This window comes from Gambusia affinis, linkage group LG09 (genome assembly GCF_019740435.1).
Source record: "Gambusia affinis linkage group LG09, SWU_Gaff_1.0, whole genome shotgun sequence".
Classification (NCBI taxonomy): Eukaryota; Metazoa; Chordata; class Actinopteri; order Cyprinodontiformes; family Poeciliidae; genus Gambusia; species Gambusia affinis.
In genome coordinates, this window is record NC_057876.1 from 23,797,251 (window position 1) to 23,823,127 (window position 25,877).

General features: G+C 35.0%; 1 protein-coding gene across 1 annotated transcript in view; it reads left to right on the forward strand.

The window, feature by feature from the left end:
- Window positions 1-310: 310 nt before the first annotated feature.
- The window catches only part of mrpl11 (mitochondrial ribosomal protein L11), an 86,826-nt gene continuing 61,259 nt past the window's right edge, over window positions 311-25,877 (forward strand). The window contains exons 1-2 of the mRNA XM_044126217.1: window positions 311-438; window positions 2,390-2,535. The gene's annotated coding sequence lies outside the window, so the exon portion shown is untranslated. The remainder of the gene's footprint in view (window positions 439-2,389; window positions 2,536-25,877) is intronic.

Below are 25,877 nucleotides of genomic sequence, written 5' to 3' on the forward strand. Positions count from 1 at the left end.
TGTTGTAAATGTTGGCTGAAAATCTAAGAATTTTGTTTTTAGTTATGGTCATGACATTAATATGTTAATTTTTATTAATTACATAAATTTTAACGCATTCAAAATTTCATGTAATTGTTCTTTTTTCTTTTCTTTTTTACTTACAAATGTTCTGTTCCTGTTCTCCAGTAAATCTGTCGCACAAGTGACATTCTCAAACAAATAGCTGCTTCTTTCGACCTTTAAAATCACTCAAAAACCACAGAAGAAGAAAATCATAACTCCTTTGTGACTGTGCGCACACAGACTTTGCGCCACTCCAACTTCCGGATTATCCCCTCGAAGTAACAGGAATCAAATCGGTCACTCGAGTCGCTGCCGCCATCTTTGTCGGCTATCATGGTTACTTAGGGAGAAACAAAACCTTCATCCTCACTTTGCATCACAACAGCTTCACTGGTAAGAATGTTGCTGCGAGGGACATTACACCCAAATCAGTCACTTAGCAAGTATCATGGAGAAAGCTACAGCTGATGTGTAGAAAGCTTCAGGGTGTCCATGGACGTCGTTTCCATGGTGACCAGGTATCAAAAAAAGCAGCGAAGACACTTAATGAAAAAACAAAAATGCCAGCGACATTCTGTAAAGACCTATCTGGTTAAAAACTAATTCAGACTGGGACTTTTAGAAGAACTGCTATTTAGAAAAGAAAATATGGATCCTACCAGTATTCGTTACAAGTTATATTTAACTAGTAACTAAAAAAAAAAAAAGCTTTTAGGAGTGTTTTATTACGGTATTCTAAACTTTTACTTGAGTAACTTCATTACTTCATACATTTTATTTGGTTAAAATTCATGTATATTTTACCCACTGTGACTGAATGTAGAAAAATCTTGTTTCAAACCAAAAGTTCACCATGCATATATGGAGCTAAATTGGAACCATAATTTGTTCAAAAGAAAAAAATTGAAGCTGAATAAAAACGATGTGAAAATAAATTAAAAAACATTGGAAAAAAGATTTGAAACTGAAAAAATATTTTTGAATATGAAAAACTCTGAAACTGAAAAAAAATGTTCAAAGCTACTTTCCAGATCCAAGTTTCTTTCATTTAAGATTTTTTTATGGTCCCAATTTAGCTCCACAGATACACACCTGCTGCCTTGGTGAAGGTTTCATTTGTTTTACTTTGAAAGAAACTGATGGAAAAAAAATATTTTGCCTGATGTTACTTTGCATTTGTTATTTACATTAATTATTTTGATCTTTAAAATATCAAAATTTCCACATATGTTTTTATTTTTGGTCTATCTAATGTTATTTTAAAATTTTTAATGATTTTTTTTTATCAGTTACTGACATTGAATCAACTTACTCACTCGCTCTTTGGTTACTTAGCAACTCACTCGCTCTTTTGGTTACCTAGCAACAACCTACTGAGTGACTTGCCCAGCAGTTTCAGGTTTCGGTACCTCATAACTGCTTAAACATAACAAACAATGGTGTGGAGTGAAAAATATAGATAAATCAGAAAAGGTCATGTCTGGCAGTATTTCAGATATTTAAAATAAAATCAATAATTGACAACATTGACAGTTTGAGGCTATGGCTGACTTTTTGGCATCCATTTTGTTCTGACAGCGTCCAGGTTTCTGTCATAAACTTGATACCCAAATTTGACAAATTAATGTTGAATATTTAATTAGTGCATGTTTAATTACTGTAATATTTTCTTTATTTAAATGTAATTACATATGAGCACATACCGCCCCCAGTTAAAATTGAAAAAGAAAATCTAAAAAAATTACTTTTTTTGTTTTTTGCTATATTTCTGACAAACCACTGCATTCATATCTATTCAGCACTTTGATCCCTTCCTGTTGACTATCTTTAGACATCGCTGAAGCATTCTTTGTCTACATAATTCTGGGAACAATAAGGGAGTGTTTGCTGCTAGAACAAAAACAACACAATGTTTTCTAGGAATTTGTTGCAGTGTAATGGATTCCACCCAATCTGGTGGGGTGTGCCTGTGAGGCAGTGTCACTTAGAAATGTAGAAACTAGCAGTGTTGTGTGGGTGTGTCTTTTGAGTGAAGATGCATTATTAGATTTCAAGCAGCACTGCTCAAAACCTCATAAAATATAAATGGATTGGAGATGTTTAGTTTTGTAGGATTAATTTATTATGATTGACGTTGTGTCGCTCTAAAATCACTTTACGTTTGTTTTTATTTTGTTCAGGAAATGTTCTCTTCTGTAGTGAAGATCAGTCTCTGTAGATTATATAAAAGTTTACGTTTTTAAAAAAATCTAATTTCATGGTTTCATTTAAATCATTATGGTTTTATGCTATATCTGGTTCATATCCTTTTGGTCTGAATGTGACCATTTCTGTGTGACTTTAGCTGGATGCCGATTGCTGCAGATGCTCCTCCGTGCCAGCAGGGGGCAGCGCTGTGACCGCGGAGCAGCAGGCAGTCCGCCCTTTATCCAAGATGTCTGCGCCCTGAAGGATGCTGCTGACAGCGTGAAGGTTCGGGACAAGTGACAGGTATGAAACACGGAGGTTAATGTCGTTTTAGCGGTGTTATTAATAACTCTGGGGGAGAAGAAAGTGAGTATTATAGAGGTCTGACTTTCAGAGTCGGTGATTGATGTCCGTTGGGACGGTGGATGTAAAAATGTGGCTCATTTGTTTCACAATCAGTACAAAACATGTGTCCAGTTGGTATTTTAGAAAAAACCTCTGTAGTTAGTGGTCGTTTATGAGGGCTAAACAAATCCTCATTTTTAATATAGATTGTGTTTATTTACTGAAAGTTTAACAGAGTGAGGTTTTATGCTGATTTATTTGAATACACGTATCTCAGACTCAAAAGCTGCAAATAGTGACACCTTTTGATAGATGCAGAGACAAAGAATAATCGTTTCAGGAATAAATAAACGCAGAACGAGGAGGGACTGCATGTTATCTGCCACAGGACGAACGCTTTTATTCAGCGTGGAGAGATCAATATATCCTCAGAGCAGATATAAAAACAAACTGCTCATAAATCCTCTAGTGCTTTTCTCTTTCCCACCATCTTTATTATATATATTATGTACACACACTCCTTTTTTCAGTTATTTAATCACAAAGTGTCAACGTAAAGTTTTCCAACTATATGAACCAAACAGGATTAATGACTTACAGGAGGATTACTTCAGGTTGGGGTGGATAATGTCTCACCTAAATCCATTACCATGGTAACAAGGTATAGCTGCACAACATATGTGCAATATTTATGTGATAAAATACTGGTTAGAGAGCAATGCTTGTTGACTAATATATTCCAAGTGTTATGAACCGGCATTTTACTTGCTAATGCTAATTTAACCGGTTGGATAGAGTTTCACCAGTAGTTGCTCAGAATGTGACAAAATGGAGAAAACAAAAATGAGAAAGAGATGAAAGGAGAAAATACTTTATGTAATGTCTTTACAATTATTTAATTATTATTTAGTGCATTCAGGGATTATTTACAAGTGAGGTTTGAAGGCGTGCATCTCTGATATTCTTCCTATGTGAAACATAGACTGTGAACTGAACATGTTGAAAGTTTCATGAAAGAGCGAGTATTGGATGGAAAAGTCAAGCTTTGTAAAAATATATTAACACAGTAATTAAAAGAAATGTAGATTTTTACTCTCCTTAGGTCAGTGGTGTACATGGATGCCGAAACTGGCAAGTTGAAATTACTTTAGGTCATACTTGTTTATTAATATACTCAAGTTAAATAATTTTACTTTGAACTCTTTCCTTTTTGCATGCTCAGTATTTATATAAACATGGAATTATTAAAGGAGCAAAATAGAAAGGAAAACATTATTATAGGTCCAAAGAGAAGAGTCTCAGATGTTTGCTTTACATTTTTTTAAAAATTGGCCTAGAAAATGTTTTAATCTATTTCCAACAACAAAAATATCTTTCTTCGAAAACCTTTGCTGTACTTAAAGACGCTCAAGGAGTTTGTGTTTTAGTGAAAATTGAAAGTTTAAAAAAAATCATGGCTAATGAAAGGAATATACTTTTATTATTATTTTCAAATTATGGAATGTAAATGTGAAAAGCTCTTCCTAAAGACTTTCCAATCTGCATTATCATTTACTATAGGACCAGATTTGTATCATTCTTGAACTGCAAGAATTGGCGCCACACTTTGAACACCCCTTCATTAGGTAGTGACTGTCTGGAAATGCTTCACATGTTCCTGTTGTAGTACGTGTTTGACAGGTGAGATTTATACAAAGCTGGTGTTTTCTGGCTGACCCCATTTTCACAAGACAAAGCCTGCTTATTATCTGGCTAACAGATTTTATAACTTAAATACATTCTGAAAATATTACAAACTCATTTATAGGATTCTGGGATATGGCTGGTCTGTGTATTTAGAGTTTTATCACAATATTTTGTGACAATGATAAAAGTGATAAGAACTGTTTATTACTACTTTTTTATGTAACTCTATAGTTGTGACAACATGGCAAAGCAATCATAGCCCTACAAACAAATACTGCTCTTGAAAAGCTTTTCCCATTTGTAAAGTGCTTCCTAAAGACATCAGTCACATAAAAAGTGATTTGTATCAATAAACTGCACTCAGTTAATACCTTTAATCATTTTCACATTTAGGTATTTATTGATATTCTCATTGAAAACAGTTATTTAAATTATTAAATTTTATTTAAATTATTGCATTTTTGTTTTAGGAAGGTCATGCTAAACAGAAAGTACATGATGTAATTACATTGGGCTAAATTCTTAATGTAAGTATTCATATTTTCACTGATTCACCAAGTTAATGTTAGTTTCTGTTATTAGCTCTTCTGAGAATATCTTCCATATCCAAGTAAAATTGTGACATTGTAATATAATTAACTGAATCAAAACGCAGTCAAATTGAATCGCGAGTCGAATCAAATACATTTTGGAAATCTGAATTGATGCCCAGCGCTTCTAGAGACAAAAAGGGAAGTAGAAAAATGTGCAAAATGTGAATTTTGCATTGTAGATACCCTGCAATGTTTATGACTTTAATTGAACAAAATATAAATAGTTAACCTAATAATCCAGTCAGTACAGACATAAAAAAAAACATAAATCAATAATAAATCAAAATTCTTAATCTTTATCACCATAAATGATAAACGATACGATAAATGCCAGTCGGAGTTTATTATTAAACAATAAGAGAGAGAGAGAGAGTCTGCGCCTAAATGGATATTTTAGGAACGTTTATGTTGTTTATCTGGCCTTGTTTCTACTGAGTGGTTAGAAAAGAACAGGATGTAAAATTCAGTAAAGTATTTAAAAGAAAGAACATCTTTCTAACAGTCAGATACAGTGGTGGTAAATATTTAATTATACATATTTCAGAATTTAAAAATCACAGTTTGTTCAGTAGTTGTGCCAACATTGCTGACATTTATAAGTTTTAACATTTAATTTTACTCTATATTTCTGTTGAATGAGGCTCAATTCTAGACTTTAGTTATGTTTTAAAATGAGTTGCCAGCTGCTGTCAACCGTCAGTTTTTTCGTCTTGCCGCTTGTTTAAACTACGCTTCACAATCCGTGAGTATCAAAGGTTTCCTGCTGCAAAATCAACTAATGGTTGATGTTGACAATGAAGCCTAAATAAACTAAGCCTTCTCCATAATTCATGAGGTGGAAACAAGTGTCCTTGCACTCAGCGGTGTGATAGACAGCAATATTTAAATGAGGGTGTAAATGAATAAATGTTGCTTTTTTATTTTAAGAAATGCTTTGAGTGAATGAAAAGAGCTGTATAAATGCAACCTAACTCCTTTTTGAATCTGAATAATGTGGAGATTAACCTCGAGAATGCTAAAAGCTTTTTAACTTTCCCAACTTTCACTAGAGCTCTCTTTTCATTCCTAATCACCTTTTCAGTGAATTCACTCCGCAGTTTCTTTTCTTGACACAGCAGTGGAGGCTTGTATTGAAATATCGCCTTGGCTTGAGTTCAGCAATTACTACATTGCTTTGCTGCAATCAGCGAATAACTGATGTTATTTATTACACACGTTGGGGCAGAGTTTATTCATTTCCATTTCAGGATTTCTTTCTTTCTTTTGTGTGCATCAAGTTAAATTTGCTTTATTATAGCTTTTTCTCTTTTCGTCTTTTTTGCAGCTCAGTGGATTAGTTCCTGTTGTTGGTAGGTTTAATTAATGCTACTGAACTCTTTGATGAGAGAACAAAGCAATGTCTGAAAAGATTTTTCTTTTTTAAAATACATGCCCTTGTAGCAGCTTCTAGGTTTATATTTCAGGTTGGACCGAAACAGTGAATAGTAATTAATCAATTTGTCAATTAATAATCAATTACTAAAATAATCATTAGCTGCAGCCCTAATTTCAGGTTTCCACCCATAAAACTTTCTAACTCTAAAACAGTAGAACCTGCTGCATTAGTACCAGGCTTTGGTCCCATAAGGTGAGCGAATACACCAGAAAATATTCTAAAAACGTAACATAAACAAGCATCACTGCAGCTGGGTTCAGTCCAGGACTTTGTAGTTAAATAGTGATGACTTGCTACCCAAACACTGCCTGCGTGTATTACTTCTGCTTCCTGTCATCAAACCTCAGCGAGGCTCCTGGCTCCTCTGAATTACTTTTCTCCTCTCTTCTTTTGAGGAGCAGAGCAGAAACGCTGAGAACCAGCTGCACAATAACAGATCTGGAACCAATCTGTACAAAGCAACAAACAGCAAGCATAAAAGTTTACCAGCACAGAAATAGATACTTGCAAATGCAGAGGATCTTCTGATTTACGCTGCAGACAAGCCGCTTGTTGTGTGTGTGTGTTTTTTTTTTTTTTTTTGGTCTTTATTTGGATCAGGTGGCTGCACTGGCTGCCAGTTTATTTTCTGGTACCTTAGTAAAAGCATCAAAACCTCTGACTGTTGGCGCCAGGAATCAAGCTGAAGATAAATTAGACATTTTGCTGCTCTGTTATCGTCCAATTTCTACCAGGATGTTTCAGGCTTCAGGCCAGGATTCATAATTTGCATGGCATGAATGTTTCAAGAAGAAGCTAAATTCATTTTTATCACTTAAAGGAAAATTTTTAAAATACATGAACAATGAAAAATGAAGGGGAAGAAATACACTGTCTAAATTTGAAGTTGCTGCTGATTTTCTGGGGGGCGTTTTCCGCCAACTTTATTAAAATCATTATTCTTATTATGTATTCTGCCCACAAAAAAACGATTTTCAGTGTTTTCTATCAAAGTTGTGCATCAAGACAATTATTTATAGGATTTTTTTTTTATGATGATGTTGCATTTTCAAATAGTAATTTCATGTTTTTATTTAAAAAATTAAAATTTTAAATAAGCGTTTAACAGCTATCGCTAGGAGATAAATTCAGGAGTAGCATCTCATTATAAAATGAAAGTTTCTTGTTTTGACAAGATGTAAAACTCAACAAGATTTATATCTCATTAACACAACAAACACGCCACAGAATATTTCACAGTCGTCTAGAAGAAACAAGGGTGAGAAGATGGAGAGAGGGAGTCCCAATACGGCGTTTCAGAAAGTAATAACCTGCCACATTAATTTATTTTTGAGAAATGTTCTTCTCGACGCTCGCCAGGCTAAAGCTAGCCGCGCGCCAGTCACGCTGAGAGTCGAGCGGAACCTTTATATTCGTTCGTTTCTAGTACGCCCGTAAATACGACGCACAACACACGTTCGCCAACAACAACAGTAGACGGCGAAGCGGTTTCTCTTAGCCCACTGGAGTTAATTTTTGCTTCAAAGACGTTCTGGTCGAACTACTGTCGTGTTAAAGTTGTGCTAAAAGGAATTAGGTTTAGAGATATAGTGTGAATTTGGTTGGGTTAGTACTATGAGGAAGTATTAGTGCCAGAATAAAATAAATAAATAAACTAGAAAATTTCGGAAGAAATTTAAACGGGGCCTACCAGGGCGCGCCTCTCGGTCTGGACCCGGAGTCCCGACGCCAAAAGTCGGCGTGGACGCCACAGGAAGCCGCAGCGCGATCGACTGCATGAGGAGACAGTGCTGTGGATAAACCAGTCAAATTATTCAGTGGTCGCGCGAATCCCCTGCCCCCCGCCTAACGCGCACCCACATACACAACAACGGAGCAGCTGTCGTAAGAAGCAACCTTTGGTCTCGATCCTAATAACGCGCCCATCCCCCCCTCCCCCTTATAGAAAAAATTCTATAAGTTTATTTTGTAATTTTGTTTTATTATTATTTTTTTCTTAGCCTGGCCTGCTGTTGGTCTTGGTTGTTTAATTTATTTTTTGTTGTGTTTGTACTGCAGGAAGCACAGAGTGTTCTTTTTTTTATCTCCTGCTTTTCTTATCACAGTGGGAAACTTCAATTGTTATAAAGGATGCAATGGGTCCAAACTTCACAAATCCATCAGCCGGCAATGGAAATTGGACATTTTGATCGACTCAGAGGGCAAATACAAAATATTTTATTACTTCAGGCACCAAGAAACAGCTATTAGTACAAATTCTTTCTCAAAAATCCTTCAAAAAGTGACAGAAAGTACTGAAATCTTTTGCTTTGAAAAGATTTTTAAAGCTCCAAATAGCAGTTTTCCGTTAAAATCTTTTCTGGATGCCGGTTGTGTGTAAACAATAGAAAACAGCAGGAAGTGTTTATATTTAATGCTAAATGATGTTAGTGTAAGACTCGTGGGTGTTTTTCCAGATTGATGCGTGTTTGATATGTCTGCTTTGACGGATTCTTCTGTGGTGTGCAACAAGCATTAGCTGTGATTGTTTTTGCTTCGTGTGGCTCTGCTCTTTGTTTCCAGCCAGCATGTCAGAAACGCGCTTCGTCTTTCCAGCTCATCTGTAATCATTACTTGGTGCAGCTCACAGGGACGGGTTTGAGATTCTCAGTGTGTCAATGTTAAGTAAACAAACCCACTTCATTGATATTTTAAAACAGATATATTTAATAACAGAATAATATTAATTTGGACTTGTTAATGCTGTTTTTAAAATAATTATTTCCAGTAAATGTCATGCATGGATCAACCAATTACATATCAGCATGGCATGGAACTACATATATATGGAAAGCCAAAAGTGCCACAATTTAGTAAAAATAATTAGGTTGCTTAATTAATGCTAATATTTAGTCATTGAAATAAATTTAGAATTACATTTAACAGTTAATAAGTAAATAATTATTATTTCAATGTGTATATAATTTGTAAAATTAAACATAGAAATCTGCATTAAATATTAAAAGCATATTTATTCATCCCAGTGTTTATTTAATTGTTCTCTGTTGGAGGAGATCTTGATTTTATCTGTTAGTCTGGCCCTTTAAGATAAGTGGGCAGGACTAACTGCTATAAACAAGGTGATTAGTATACAGTTAAACTTTTGTGCCAGTTGACCAATCAAATGATTTGGTCTATTGAAAGAGCAAATTGAAAGTTTTAATTGTTTTATGATGAACTATAATGAAATGTGAACTAAACTAAACTTATTGCTAAAATAACAAAATTAACATTTCAATCAATTTAATTAATTTTTTGCATAATTAATAAATTATTGAAATATCTGCATGAATATTACCACATTTTTAGATACATTTAGCATATCACAATTTTATTCAGGATTTTTTTGGAGGATTATTATGTTTTTTCTTATGGGTGGAAATGCAAAAATTTTTAAACTTTTCCAGGCTTTATGCAGTAAACGCACTCCTTATTTTAGTTCAGATTTGTTATTTTTGCTATGTAACCATGTCATCACTTTATTGGGGCCCTGACAGCAGATTGATAACCCACAACCTGCTGGTAGTGTCAACATGCTAGTCAGGCTACATTAGCTAATGTTAGCCTTATAGCTAAAATAAGACTTTTAGCTATGGTACTCTTTGAAATATTAGCCTCTCTGTAAGTCTACAATGCAGTAATAGCTCTTATGCTAACAACTGTTTTTACACTAACATTAGCATCGTTGCTAAGTCTCAGCATCAGAACGCTGGACTCCAACCAGAATTTAATTACTAGCTACATTTAGTTATATTCACTTGAATTACTTTTGGGAAAAAATTACTTTTAGGAGTATTTTTACTACGTTGTACTTTTTTACTTGAGTAATTTTACTTGGAAATATTGATACTCTTACTTGAGTAAAATTTCTGGATGCTCTACTCACTACGAATAATTTCACCAAATGAAGAACAAACTTGTTAGTTTTATCATTAGTTTTATGTAGAAAATATTGGTATTTTTTTAAATAGTAAATGATCAGTTACTTAGTACTTGAGTAATCTTTTTACCAAATACTCTTTTACTACTCTTACTCAAGTAATTTCTTGAATGGCTACTTTTTACTTTTACTTGAGTAAAAATATGTTGAGGTAGTGCTACTCTTACTGGAGTGCAGTTTTTGGGTACTCTGGTTCCAGCTGACACACACACTTTGGCAGCCCTTCCACATTTCTTCAGACACTTTTAGTCTTACTGTTAACTTTATAAGCATTCACAGTATTTCTAATGGATAAGGTTTAATTATAGTAATGTAAAACTATATAAAAAACAGGCTTTATCATTTTCTTGGAGCAGGTTTACAGAAACATGTAAGCTGCTGCTGTGCTTGGCAGAGATTCGCTGTCTGAACCAGCAGCTCCAGTAAGCGCTGCGCCTGAAGCGGCGTCGCTCAGCCGGAGCGTCTGACTGGACACCTGTCAGTGCAATCGCTCCAATTATTTCTTTAAATCCAAAGGTCCAACACTTCCATCTCCTCTTGTCCTCCCCCAGTTGTCACAGAAAGGCTGGAAATGTTTTTCCAGTGCTCAGCTTTTGATTTCTAGTCATTTTTTGCGCCCTATTACACCAGTGTGACACTGTTTTGTTGGAGCTAACAGAACAGTCGGTTTCAGTTCTGCTGAAACTGGACTCAGTGGAGTCTGCAAGTTCTTGTAAAAAAAAGAGCAGCGAGCTTCTGCACGCCACATGACACGCTGCGCTGCTATGTTTCTTTGGGGGTGTAACTTGTGTCAGACATAATCAGCCACGCACCTGGTGTTTATAATCAAACAGAATTCATCGCTATTTCTACCAGGATCCTATATATCTGCTCTTTAAATAAAATAGAAAAGTTGCTGTTTAAAAATTAAAAGAAAAAGTCTGCAGCTGTCGGTATAAAAACTCAGGATTAAAGGAGTTTAAAACTTTAAGTCTTGTGTTGACAAATATGTTCTCGATTGTTCTCTGGATAGCTGAGCTGAAGCAAATGTCTTATCAGCAAAAGAGCTGAAAGTTGTTTCTATATTCATTTTTTAACCTCACGTTATGTAAGCAAATGTTTGCAGTTTTTTCTGCATCTTTGTGCTGTTGCTACAGGAAACAAAGAAATTAAAAGCATCATGTTCAGCTCATTACACTCTATTACAGCAATGGTTAAAGTATTGGTTAAATTAATAAAATTAGTAGATTATTGTCTAGTTATAGGAAAGGATTTGTGCAACTAGTGGGAAGTAAAACAGTCTATGAAAAGGGAAGAGGACCATTTTAAAATGCAATTGCAAACTTGACTTTTTCATATGGATCTTCCTAATTAGCAATAAAACGTCTGTTTATTTTGTGGCTATTTTTGAGTCATTAGTTTTTGCACATTAATGTCAAATAGTAATTAATTAAGTAATCTTCAGTTTTTTAATGACTTTTATAAAACTAATTAGTCAGTAAGTGCATCTCAACTACATCTAAAAAATATGAATATTGCAGAAATGAAAACTTATTTATTGACCTGTTATACATATAGTGAAATATTTCAGGGCTGCTTTTTGTAATTTTCATGATTATGGCTTACATAGAATCAAAACCGATTATTCAAGCTTTTAAAAACTTTTTCTATGCGCTCAGTACCTGATTTTGCTTGTCAGACCTTTCAGGGCTGCAGTTATTCCTGCTACTGGTGCACCTTTTTCTGCCACACTTCTTCCTTCCACTCAACTTTCCATGAAAGTTTTACTTTTATCTAACAAAGTCCTCTGAAGGTTACAGTTATCCATGGTGGTTGTTCAGTTTCTTCCTTCCACTCATTTCTCCATTCATATACTTGCATACAGCTCTCTCTGTTCCAACCTTCTAGTGTCAGTGACTTTCAAAACTTCCCCATTATTATGCGGGCCATAACATTTCTGTGTAAAATTGCTTTTTGTTTTAAATGTTTGGAGGCTGTATTAAATTTTTCTGAGACATTCCATTGGGTTTTCATTAGCTGTAAGCTGCAATCATCAAAATAAACAGAAATAAATTTGAAAAAATATAATGGTTTTTTAAAATATATTGGTTTGTTTATTTATTGACTCGTCACTTTTTGAATTCAATTACTAAAATAAATGAAGTTGTCTGAGATATTCTAATTTATTGAGTTGTACATCAGCATTTTTTTGTAAGAAAAACAAGAACTAATAATTATTTTTCAGAATGTGTTATTATTTTTTGCTTCAGTCTAATGTTTTAAATGTTTTGACCAATAATTCTCCGGACTTCCTCCTGAAGTTTTTCTTCTCTATTTCAGTCATTTCAGTCAAACCCGTTTAGCAGACCCTGACTTTGAGATCGCAGTTTTTTTGAACAGGTTGAGGGTAAAATGAGTGTCAGCCTTCAAAATCCATGTACAGCGGCTGAAAAGCACCAAAAATCCTGACATTTGAACACTGGATTTGAAAGATGCATGATTCATAGGTCGGTGTTGAGCGGCTTAACAGACAACAGAAAACGCAGATTTTCTCTGTAAATGTTCCAGACACTGGGGTGAAAAAGCATCAAAGCTCCAAAGAAACCTTCAAAACGCCTCAAGAATTATTGATCAACACCATCTGACTACTTTTAAAGAGAATCTAAAGAAAAGAGGAAGGACTCAAGACCTTATGCGCCTTTAGCAGGAATGTTTTGCAGACTTTATTGAAACGTTTGGTGAGGTAGTGTCTGAATGTCTCTTAGCCTGACATCCTGATCTGATCTGTGAGACTGAAATCAAGTGGCTTAGCACTTTGCTGAAGGGCACTTCATGTTTAAGCTCGGTTAGAAACTGCTCTCACAGAGCAAAAAGCACAGAGAACCACTAGAGCTGGGCAATATGGCCGAAAACGCATCACGATGTAAACTTATCATTTCAGTCGATATCAGTGACTGTTTTTTTGTTTTTGATACGTGAAGTAATGCCAAACTAGATGATCACTTATGAATAAAACCTTCCTGTTTTATCCACAGTTTTTATTCTGCATCATTGTTTATTTTTAAGCAGTTATGAGTCACAATGGCAAAACATGAAACTGCTACTGCACACGTTACTCAACAGGTTGTTGCTAGGTAACCAAAGAGTGAGTGAGTTAGTTGATTCCACCAACTTTGCAAAGAGAAATTGGTAGATGCCTACATCTCCCAGAATGCTGTGCTGTTCTGGATCAGAGTCCAATGATTAGTCTATATATTGAATATTGATTATTCTATCACATGTATTTTCTATTGATATTGATGATGTGTCTAACATGATGCATGTTGTTGATTTATTGTTCAGCCCTGGGAAAGACAGATCAATATCTGTGTGTTAGGGCTCGGCGATAAATCAATCTGATTGATCAGTACTATTGAGAAAATTTGTTTTTGAAGATTTAATTTTTGGAAAATCAGGGTTTTTTTTTCACCAGCGCACTCCCAACGTCCACCATCTAGTTTGACAAGTGTGCTTTAATTTGGAATTTAATTCAGGTCAACTATACAGCGGTCAGGCTTATTGTCAAAAAATACTCCGCTGTTTTTTGGTAATAAGTTAATATTTTTTGGTATTTGAAAAATGAGCTGTTTCAAAAACCCCTGGAATGTGATGTCACAAATCAGCAGGCACAGCCTGTCACCTAGCAACCTCAATGAGCTGGTTTTACCGCTGTGTGCGCTGCACAATGGCTGCTGGGAAAGACAAGTGTTTTGTTGTTGACCTACCATCCAGAAAACACTTGCTGCATTCCTGTTGGTTGTGCAGGAGGCTCTACTTCTGCTTTTCAAAGATGCATAGTTGCATAATTGTGCATATGTTTGCAGCCATTTTCACATGAGTGAAACGTTGGCCAGCAGCAGCTGATTTGGATTAGCGTCTAGCACTTTGTCACAGCTCAAATAGGCACAACTGACTTGACTAAAATCTCATTATCTATGAATGATTTTGTGAAAAAAATGTAAGGAACATGTTTTATAGAGCCCTTAGACCCGTCCCAACCTGTTCAAGGAATTATAATATGTAATCTTTAAACCATATCGCCCAGCCTTAATGTGTGTAAAACCAGTTGAAGTTCAGATAATGTCGACTTTGTTTCTCCACCAGCTCTGGATGTAAACTCAAGCAGACACTCCCAACAGTCACCCTGCTGTTTTAGGGCAGTGATTAAATGTTTGTCTGCGCGGTAAGCTCATCACATCAATGTAAGACATGAATTTAAATTAGTAATCTAAATATATGTTTTAGAAGCCCATTGAATATTTAATATGAAGCAGTTGCTGCTGCCTTCTCCTTGTTCTCTCTGTTTAAAACTAATGAGAGATGATAGACCGTCTGACTGTTTGGTGTAAAATTAATTTAAACCGAGGAAGTAGTGAGACGTTTGGTCCGTAGCTCAGCCAAGAGCCTGGGAGAGATGCGACCTGCAGGTTCACATGTCGATTTAAGCAAGTTGAGCAAGTCCCTTTTTCAAGTCTTGAGGGATCATTCAAACTCTTCTCGACTTCTTCGTATTATTTGACTGGCCTTTAGCACTTGGCTTTCAGTAATCGATAAAAACTCCAGGGCAGAAGTTAGGTGGGATGAATACTGATGTGTTGGAACAGAGAATCAGTTTTGACTGGATATTTCTAAGTTTATATCTTGAACCTATATTGAGCATCTTTTGTGGCTCACCCATCAATTAGAGTCCAGAAGTTTTTGCCTCTTTTTAATCAATGAACCAGCTGTTTTTAACACAGCTCGTTCATTGATTATTAATAATATGTAGCTCCCATCTCGGAATCTAAATCAGCTTTATTGATCCAAGATTGTGTTGGACAAGCAAGACTTTGGTACAGACATTAAGTTTATATAAACTTTACAGAGAATAAAGCAAAAGATTGGGGCTGCAACTATGTTTTAATTTGGTAATAGGTTAATCTTTTGTGATGTTTAATCAATTAACTTGATAAAAAATTTATTCTTTCATTATTTTATGTTTGAAATACAAGAAAGTAAAACCTTGAACTAAGCATTTGTAGTATTTCTGTATGTTATGCCATTTCCTTAAAGTTTTTTAGTTGCCTGGAAAATTACTAATTTCAAAAACTTTCCAGATTGTAACGTCACAAACCAGCACTGCCTCTCACCTAGTGACCCCAGGGAAGCCCAGCCCAGCCCGTTACCTAGCAACCCTAGCAAAGCACAGCCCGTTTCATAGCAACCTAATCTGAACCCCAGGATTTCTGGTCTTTGAATGCATTAGGACTACTTTAGTCCAGTTTAAGTAGAAAAAGGTCCGGTCAGGTTTGACACTGCCCTATTTGCACTAGATTAAAGTTTTTAGAATGTTTTTTATGTTGTTGTTTTTGTTTTTTGTTTGGAAAAAAAAAAATTGGAACCTTGCACTTAGAAATTATAGCATTTCTTTATGTTGTTCTGCCATACCCTTACCATACCATTCATCTTTATTTCTCAGGGCTTTTTTCCATTTATAATGAGTGAAGTTTGTGTGAATTAACCTCTTAGCCAAGCAACACCAAAGGGGACCTATTTTGCAAAATTCATATTTGCACTTTTTTATATTTCCCTTTGAGTTTCTGCTCCTAACAGGCCAACCACTTAAATACCACGCAGTTAAAGGTTTTTGTTGCCTGGAAAATGACCCATTTCAAAAACCTCCTGAATGTAACGTCACAAATCAGCACTGCCCGTCGTCTAGCAACCCCAACAAAGCCCAGCTCGTTACCTAGCAACCTAAGCTGGACTTCAGGACTTTTGGTCAACTGGTTTTGGGACTAATTTGTTCCATTTCAAATAAAAGAAAAGGTCTGTCAGTTTTTTTTTTGCATATTTAAATTGTTTTTGACACTGCTTCATTTGAACTGGATAAAACATTCTTTTAGCGTTTTCCATGTTTTTTTGTGTTTAATGAGAAAAAGACAGAACCTTGCACTTAGAATTGATGGTATTTCTTTATGTTGTTATGGACTTCCAAACTAAAAGTTAAACAACATTACAGATCGTCAAGAGTTGATATAGAGGAAGGGATTTGTTTTTTCTTTTAGCGAATAATCGTGTTTTCCTAAAAAGGACTCTGGCGAGTTTTTATCTGTGTAGTGAGATGGAAACAGAACATTTCTTCTTCCTTTGAAACCGGGTTACGAGACCAGAATAAGAATTTTTCAGCCGCTATCAGTGGATGACAAAAATTGCACCCTCAGGACAGCAGATATCAAGTAATGAATCATGCTTCTCGGAGCAAACCGAGGTAGAGACACACTAAAATAAACCTAATCTTTCAAATTAAATCATTCTAATTAGGCCAGGGAATTTTCATCGTAGCTGCAGATATCATGTTATCAGAATTGTAGGAGAGGAAATCAAAAATGAGAAAACAGAAAGGAGGCCAACCTGAAAATATGAGCCTTTGGTTCAGATACATGAACAACATGCACTGATCAGCTTTCTGCCGCATTATTGTTCAGGGATGTTTCCTGCGTCATCAGGCATGAAGGCATAATTTAAAACCTTAAGTTGTGATTTTTTCCCCCCCAGTATTCTGTAAAGAAACATTATGCGAGGTGTGTCACGTTTGCAGTGTCCTCATGATGTTTTTCACTTGGCTGGATCATTGAGACTTACGCCGAACACAACCTGCCCTGGAGCGGTTTATGTTCACAGCTTTGAATTAAATCATCCGTAAAACGCCTCGTCCTTTCACTGATTCGTTTCCTGATGACATCCCTGAAAATGATATGAACACTGAAACAGCATATTAACATCAACAGGCAGAAGTCCTGAAAGCTGCTCTGTTGACGCTGGCATGTGCAGCTGGGCTCAAAAGGGCTTAAATATAACAGAAAACTCAATGCTTGATCAAATATTACTTCTCTAGCCAGATTTCAGTATCACTTAATCTATTAGACATTTGATTCAGAATTTTCTCTGTAAAATAAACTCTAAATTAATAAATCTTGACGCAACTTCTTGGCTGACAAAACCTATTTTCGTCTAAACCTGTTGAGCTCTTGGTTGTGCATCAAAGGCAGCTTTATAGTTTCAGGAAACCATGCCGTAGGCTTTACATTGTGTAACCATGGCAGCCAAGTGTTGCATTATTTACGCAGAGTGGGTTTTATGTATGTTCTTCAGGACATTATTTCGCCTGATCAGATAGAGATCTGGGTATTTAAAGGCTAGACGGGGAACGATTCAGGCTTTTTATGGGATTTGAGCCATCTGGTGTTTCAGTGTGGAAACATGTCGCCTGAGAATACCAGCCAACCATTGAAGCTGAGATATTTCTGTATTTGTTTTGGAAACGTGGGGGAAATTGTTTCACTGCACATCAAATAACATGTAGCTTGAGCAGTGTCTAGAACAGTAAATAAATTACTGCAGTTCTGGTTTCCCTGCTTGATCACACCTGACTTCCTGGAACGGGTCATTAACTTCCTCCAGCAGAAGTTGGTGACAAGCAGAGGAGATAATTAAAGTATCTGAGGCAGGTGTGTTGGAGCAGGGACCCGTCTAAAACATACAGGATCCCTGAGATCTCAGGTTCCTCGCCTCTGTAAACAGCGAATGGCTTGTACTGGAAGTAGAGCTTAGATTGAAATGGGAATTTGCATATTTATAGCCGGTATATAAAAGTGAATTGCTCGTGGTGTGAAAAGATGAGCAGTTGTACAAAGAAATTGTGAATAATTAGGAATGAATGCATGCACGGCCTTCTATCACCTGAAGAACATTTCCAGGATTAAAGGACTAATGTCTCAGCCAGATCTAGAGAAACTCATCCATGCGTTTATCTTCAGTCGTATTGATTATTGTAACGGCGTCTTCACAGGTCTGTCCAACAAATCAATTAAACAGCTGCAGCTGATCCAGAATGCTGCTGCTCGTGTTCTCACTAAAACCAGGAAGATAGAGCACATAACACCAGTTTTAAAGTCCCTCCACTGGCTCCCTGTAGCTCAAAGAATAGACTTTAAAATACTGTTGTTAGTTTATAAATCACTGAATGGTTTAGCACCACAATACATTAAAGATCTGCTGCTGTTGTATCAACCTTCCAGACCTCTCAGGTCTTCTGGTTCTGGTCTGCTCTGCATCCCCAGAACCAGAACCAAACGAGGAGAAGCGGCATTTAGCATTTATGCACCAAAAATCTGGAACAAACTTCCAGAAAACTGTAAAACAGCTGAAACACTGACTTCCTTTAAATCTCAACTAAAAACCCACCTGTTTAGAGTTGTATTTGAAACGTAATCAATTGCAAATTTATTGATGTTGTGTTTTTATTGTTGATTCTATGTTGCATTGTATTTTGTGTTTGATTTGATGTAAAGCACTTTGAAATGCCTTGCTGCTGAAATGTGCTATACAAATAAAGTTTGATTGATTGATTGATTGATGAATAAATTGAGAGGAAGGATGTATATCTGTAAGACACAGTGGCTCTGGATTAAAATTATGAAGAATCAACTAACATTTTAAGCATAAATGTAATAAGATATTCTGGTTTAAGTTGTTTTTCTCATGTGATTAATTTATAATCCATGACAGAACGACATTAAAAATACCAGTGACTGTGTTCCGGGTTTATTTATTTTTTTGTCAATAAGTTGTCACATTATAAACTTTTTTTCATAAATTTCACAATCTCACAAAAGGAAATATATAAATTTTATTTACTGCAAAAGTCTCATGTTTTTCTTTATTTTAAAACCTAAAAATAAAAAGTAAATTGGTGTTCCTTAAAAATGAGAAAATTTTTTCTTAGGTATTAAAAATTTTACTTTTCTTTTTTTCCTGAAGATTATTTTGCTGCATTGAAAGCAAACATGGCTCTTAGTTAAGGGTGGGTGAAATGGTCGTAGAATTTTACTGCGATATTTTGTGGTAGTATTGTGATAACAATAAATATTATGATTAAAAAATATTTTTTTGCTACTATTTTAGGTAACTGATTGACTGATTAGCATTATTAGCTCCACAAACACAAAATATTGTTCTTGGAAAAACAGTAAGTGTATTTTTGAATTTACTCATATTTATAGAAGAAAATAGTAAAACTAAGACTTCCTGTAATACTTCGTCCTGATTTAACATCATTCACTAAAATTCATCAAGACAACAACAAATCAAAATTCTTGTCACAATGTGAAATTTTTCACAATAAATGATAAATGATAAGATAAATACCCACCCCTACTTTTAGGTTTGTTGGCCAAATAACATCAGTGTGAAAATCTGTTAAATATTATTTAATCTGAGGAAGTGCAAATCGAATGCAGAGAAAGTTATGATATTATAACCATTGGTCAATGGGTAGTTTTTCCACAATAATTCTGATCTTGATGTGGCTCAAAATGAAAATGAGTTTAACATTCCTACTCTCAGATATCCAATCTGCCTGAATGTTCTCCAACATCTGTCATTTTTCTTAGTTTTGAAAAAAAATGTATCTGCATAATCGGCAAGCATTGATGTTGCAGCAATTCATATTATGATTCACTTTGCTTTGGTCGTCCGTTTATGCATGGCAGATTGGATAGGAGTAGCCAGGTGTGTTGCATTATTCATAATTATGAACTGAATATTCTGCGTGCCACATAAACAGCAGCAGGATTCCTCAGCAGCATCTAACTCATCTTATGTGTGGGATCTGCAGTTAACCTCAAAACACAGAATTTCTTGAAATAGACGTTTTTTAATAGATTTATTGGAAATGCACTTTGTTGCATATTTTTAGAAGTTAATGCGAACCTTTTCATTGTGGATGATGCAAGTGAGCTGCAATTCAAAGAGACTTTTTCACCCTCAGTTTCAACAGACTGGTCACAAGTCGAGTGACCTGTGACCAATCAGAGGCTTCGTTCTTCAGCTCCGCAAAAACGGCTTGAAATTGCCAAAAGAAAAAGCAGAACCAATGCGTAGCTGGAATATGTAAAGGAAATGTTTACAAGACTGACGGTGGGAGTTGTGTTTATTCACAGAGGAACTCTTTACATCAAATAACAAACAGCAAAAAGCAAACAAATCCTTAGAAAGGCAAGAAGAGGCTGGGAGCAGGAGAAGGTTTACTGCCAAGCAAGACATCTGAGACAGTGATGCTGCATGTTGAGCAAGCTATTGTTTTTATATAAAATGGATCCCTAGTCTTAAAGTGTAGCTGAAAGTGCCAGATTTATCTGTCCAGCCTTAAAACCGTTCAGGAAGCTGATGGATTCTGGGCCTAAAGGATGAAGATGTTTTGATACAAAATGTGCGTCAAAACCAGAGAAAACTGTGAATATTCTGGCTGAAGCTGGAAAGAGAGTAGAGGAGGGCATTATCGTATCGTTTATCATTTATTGCGATGATTTTCTTAGTATGATAAAAATTCAGATTTGTCGTCACTGTAAATGTTTAAAATCCCTTAAGACTGTCTGTATTGTCCGAATTGTTAGCTTTACTATTTATGTCTTGTTCGATAAAAGTATCTAACAGTACTATTATGTAAAATTCACATTTTCAAATTCAAATAAAAACAAATACCTTAATAAATCCCTAAAGGAAATTAAATTAATTAATAATTTACATGTTTTTTTTACTTCCATTTGGGTTTCAGTTGTTTCTAAAAACAACCCAGCCCGTTTTAGGCAATAAGCTAAAGTTTTCTGGTGTGTGAAAAATTAGCTGTTTCAAAAAACTCCGAAATGTAACGTTACAAATCTGCAGGCACTGGCCGTTACCTAGCAACCTCAGAGAAGCCCAGCCCGTTACCTAGCAACGATAGGCTGAGCTCCAGAATGTTTGGTCTGCTGGTTTTTATTTTCTGTTCTTGACTTGCCGTCCAGAGACCACCTGTGTTCTCGTTGGTTGTGCAGGACGCTCTAGAGAATTATTGTAATGTTTTCATATCATTCTGTTAGGTCACTATTCTACCAGCAGTCTTTGGTATGCAAGTCTTTTACATGTTTTTATGTGTTGTTGTGCATCCTGTCTTTGTTCTTTTCTTCTTTTTTTTTGTAATTCAAATTTTTATTGATTTTCTGAATATTATCTCACATAAAACACAAATACAAAACAAAAAAGGCTGGTGCACCACCCCCTACCAGGGTACAGTCATATATTATATGTATGTCAGTGTCAATTCAAAAACATTCAGTAGTTGAGAGAAAGGTAATTGTCCGGGAAAATCAGACTTCATCCAGATACATTACTCAAAGCCATAGTTCTTTTCAATGAGTCCCAAAAGCTATCCCATTCCATGTCCCTGTTCCCATCCATGTTGTTGAGCATGACTTCATAAGAAGCTGTATCCGTCATTGATTTAATCCACTCATTTAGCTCGGGACACTTTGTGGTCTTCCAATGTCTTAAGATGATCCTGCAGGCTGTCACCAGACCGACCATCACAACTGCAAAAGCTCCTTTTGGGGTGTTTGGCATTTGAGATCGGTCTCCCAGTAAACACAGTTCTGGAGTCTGAGGGATCTCTGAGCCAAGCCATGCACTCAGAGCCTCCAAGATGTTAATCCAAAATGGTGAAACCAGAGAGCAGTCCCAAAAACAATGCAAATATGTGCCCACCTCTTTCTTACATTTCCAACACCTATTGTTTGACATTATTTTCACTCTATGTAACCTCGTAGGTGTATGATAATATCTATGTAGCACCTTATACTGTATAAATTTACTTCTGGCCTCTTTCACATATTTACCACTCTCTGACAGTACCCTCAACCATCCTTCTTTTGTATACTCTTTTCTCAAATCTTTCTGCCATAGAAGTTTAATATTCCACGATTCACTACTCAGATTATAATTTAGCAGTTTATAAAATTGAGAGGCAGTGTGTCGTTCACGCGGCATCTTAATATAATTCAGTATATCATTTTCTACAATCTTTTTAAATTTTGAGGTAACACAATGTCTCATCTGTAGATATTTCCAAAAAATTGCTTTACCTTCCAAATTAAATGTGTGAGTAAGTTCATTGAAGGACATGAATTGTCCATCTTTGTACAAATCACCAATGACGCAGTCTTTGTTCTTTTCTATGTTTAAATGGATAGTAAGTCAGTCACTGTGTCCAGCTTAGTGATAAAAATCACACGTCTTTCTGTGACTGGTGTCCTAATGAAGATAAAACAAATCGAAATGTTTCTCAAGCGCTGTATTTGTGTGTGCAATGTTTGAAGACATTAGAAAAGCGGTTTAGCTTTAACGCTAATTGGTTCTCTAAATGGATAACGACACTAATCACACAGGGGAAGCATGTCATTGTTTAATGCAGCTGTCATAAAGTCCTGAGAAACTTTGTGGGTAAATGTGAAAAGTTTTGTGCCAAGAGCCTAAAAACCTGACTGTTCACCAGTTCTGTCAGGAGGAATGGATCAAGACAGATTAAATTATTTCTGGTTCCATTTTTATGAGCACAATAGGATGGAAATGGTTATTAGAGAGTTTGCAACCCTGAATCTGACTTGCATCATATCAATGATTTTAAAAACAGATTCAGTAAATTTTGACATGTGCCAGCAGCTGTGGTCGTCACGATGCTCTGAGAAATGCATCATATTTTCTAATATAATGGATTTCTAATGCATGACATGCAGAAATATTCAGTAAATCAGAATATTATTGAAAAGTTTCTTCATTGCAGCTACATAATTTATTAAGTGAGACGCATTTAATAGCTGATTTACACACAGACAGATGTTTTCAAGCCTTTCTTTTGGCTAAATATGATGATTTTTCTCTTACATCTAATAAAAACACAATTTAAAAATAGAATATTACAATGAAAAACATGAATTTCTTAATTCAGAAATGTGAGTTTAACAAAAAAGTATGTTTGTCAAGTTCTCTTTTAACTTGTGCAGTTTCCCCACTTGAAAAGGGATTTTATTTTGTCAACTCAAAGAACCAGGCAGTTTTCTTAATTTATCCTCCATTTACTTATCAATGTGTCGGGACATTTCTTTTACAGCTCACCCAAAAACAGGCAACAACCTTTAAACAACCCCAAAAGAAGACAAAATAAATAAATACCACTAACCTTTATTATTTAAGTTTACATATGTTAATTATACTGCAAGGAAAATAACTAAGCAAACTATGAAAATATTCAAGCAAACGCCTGTGAAATGAGTCAAATGAACAAAAGTTCTTCAACTTTATAGAGCAATTCAAATGTTTACTTTTAATATTAATCATGAATATTTGTTTTAGAAATATATAAATACTTTCATGTTTTTAATTTACCTACTTTATGAAAACCTGCTGAAAGGTTATTTTCAAAAGATATTTTTAATCTGAGAAATGCCATAACAACAGAAAAGTTGTTCTTTATGAGAGTTAATCAGATTATTTAGTAACTTTATTGGAAGGGGTGTGCATGATGCTGACATAAAATGACACAACACCTGTTATAAATATGAAGGAGTCTTTATAAATATTCACAACAATTGTCCTGAAGTGTCATTTGGTAAATAATAACTTTTAATGCAAAGTTGCACTAAAACTTGCATTAGAAGTCAATTAAAAGTGTCACTATTTGATAAATAATCACACTTTGTACCTTTGGGTCAGTTTTCCAAATCTTTTATTAAATAATGACCATTAAAAGTGTCATTATTTAACAAATAATGTCACTTTTTTGTCATTATTTGGCAAATAATGACACTTTTTATACAAATTTCCATTAAAACTTGCATTAAAAGTGCATTAAATGTGTCAACTTTGCAGTCAAAGTGTCATTATTTACCAAACCTCATGACAACAGTCATAAGCATTCATGAAGACTCCTTCATGTTCAGGTGTTATGTCAGTCTTAAGTGTTACCGATTATTCTTTCTTTTGATTGTACCTATTTACAACAAATATTGGAAACCTGAATGGGATTCCTCGTTCTCTCGCTGCCTTATTCATCTCCAAGATTGAAAATGTAACACCTAAAATATGATGTAGGAAAATTTACTTTTTTATGGGCGTGTATTTGGAAAGCAGGAGCTGAAATTATTAATAGACCAGCAGAGTTAACACATTTATTCTGGAGTGAGATTTAACTTTTATTCTAAATTGCACATTTCATGGAGAATTATAAGATTTTTTTTTGCTTGGCAGGAAAAGAAAATAAAGCCTTTCTGTGGACGGTTTGAAGTCGGTTCAGCAGAGAAATTAGGATATATAAAACAGTCAAATGAGGTCTGTAAGTGTGCTGACTTCTTCTGGCCCCTTCTCTGACACAACATAAAATAAATGCTAATGTTGGCACTAAAACCTGGCAAGCACAGGCTGTATTTTGGTGATGAAGGCCGGTTTGGGACGGAAATGACAGAGATTTTATTTCAGACGCACACAGCATCCCTCCACATGATGAACGTTATTTTACTGCAGTCGTATGATTACAAACAGAAAAAACAAACCTGTAATTTATATGGAGACGCCAAAAAATTAATGTTCTATAATATATATATATATAAAATACTAATACAAATTAATGTGCTGCACACTTACTGGTACAGCTGCTATCAATGCTTTTATCTTATTTCTAAATATATATATATTTAATTTAATCTTGAATGATAATAATAATTTATTATAATTTTAATAACGGTACAACAGGCGTGAAATTTGAAAGAAAATAAATAAATGCAGCTAATTATGGAGATACTGAGAACATTTGAGAAAAGTATTGATTTTAACGTGATAAAATATGTTTAAATGATAAATTTCTCCAGTATTGGTTGTATTGAAAAATGAATTATTTTGACTGGAGACTGGAGATTTATAATGCTTAGGATCATTATTCTAACTGCAAATTTTCCATTTTTCATCAGAGACTAACTGATTTTTATGTAAAATCTGCTTGTATCTGAAGCATGTTGTTCACAGAAATGGGACCACAGCACCACAGATCCTCTGCCGTACTTATCCATGTGTTTAAGGTGTTTATTGTAGCTCCTAACCACTGCCAAAAAATCTAAGCTGCCTATTCCAAGTAAGCTAACTCCACACTTTTACCTCATTAGACAGAAAAGTCCTTTTGGATTGTGGATTATTTCGCTGCAGATTTCTAACCGTAGACTTTGAATATTTTACTTTAATATTATTTTTTTCACTTAACCTGGATGTAAACACTTTGTTACAGCAGTAATTGATTAGAATGAATTTTATCAGATAAATATAAAATTTTTTACGGTTGCTTGCCTGTCTTTCCCATTTTGTATGGCGTTTAAAAGTCTTGTCCTACATTACAGAGACAGAAAGTCAGACTGCTACTTGAAAGATCCTCAAAACCTTTAATCAATGTAAGCAAGGTGCAAAGTAAATAAAATACTTGACTTGTTAATTGTAAATGTTAACAATAGTTGTGACACATTTAAGTGTATTATAAATAAAAAACACACACATCCTTTTTGTTCTTTACTCAATAAATGTACTGAAAATTTAAGGTTTTTAAAACATCTTTACCAGTGAGGAGTTCTCTGTTAGCATATAGCGCTAAATTTACAAACATTTACAAGTAAAATAAACTTACCTACACTTTAATGTTACATTATTGGTCGGAGTCTAAAGTTAACTGGCTGAACATGATCTGGACGTCTTATTT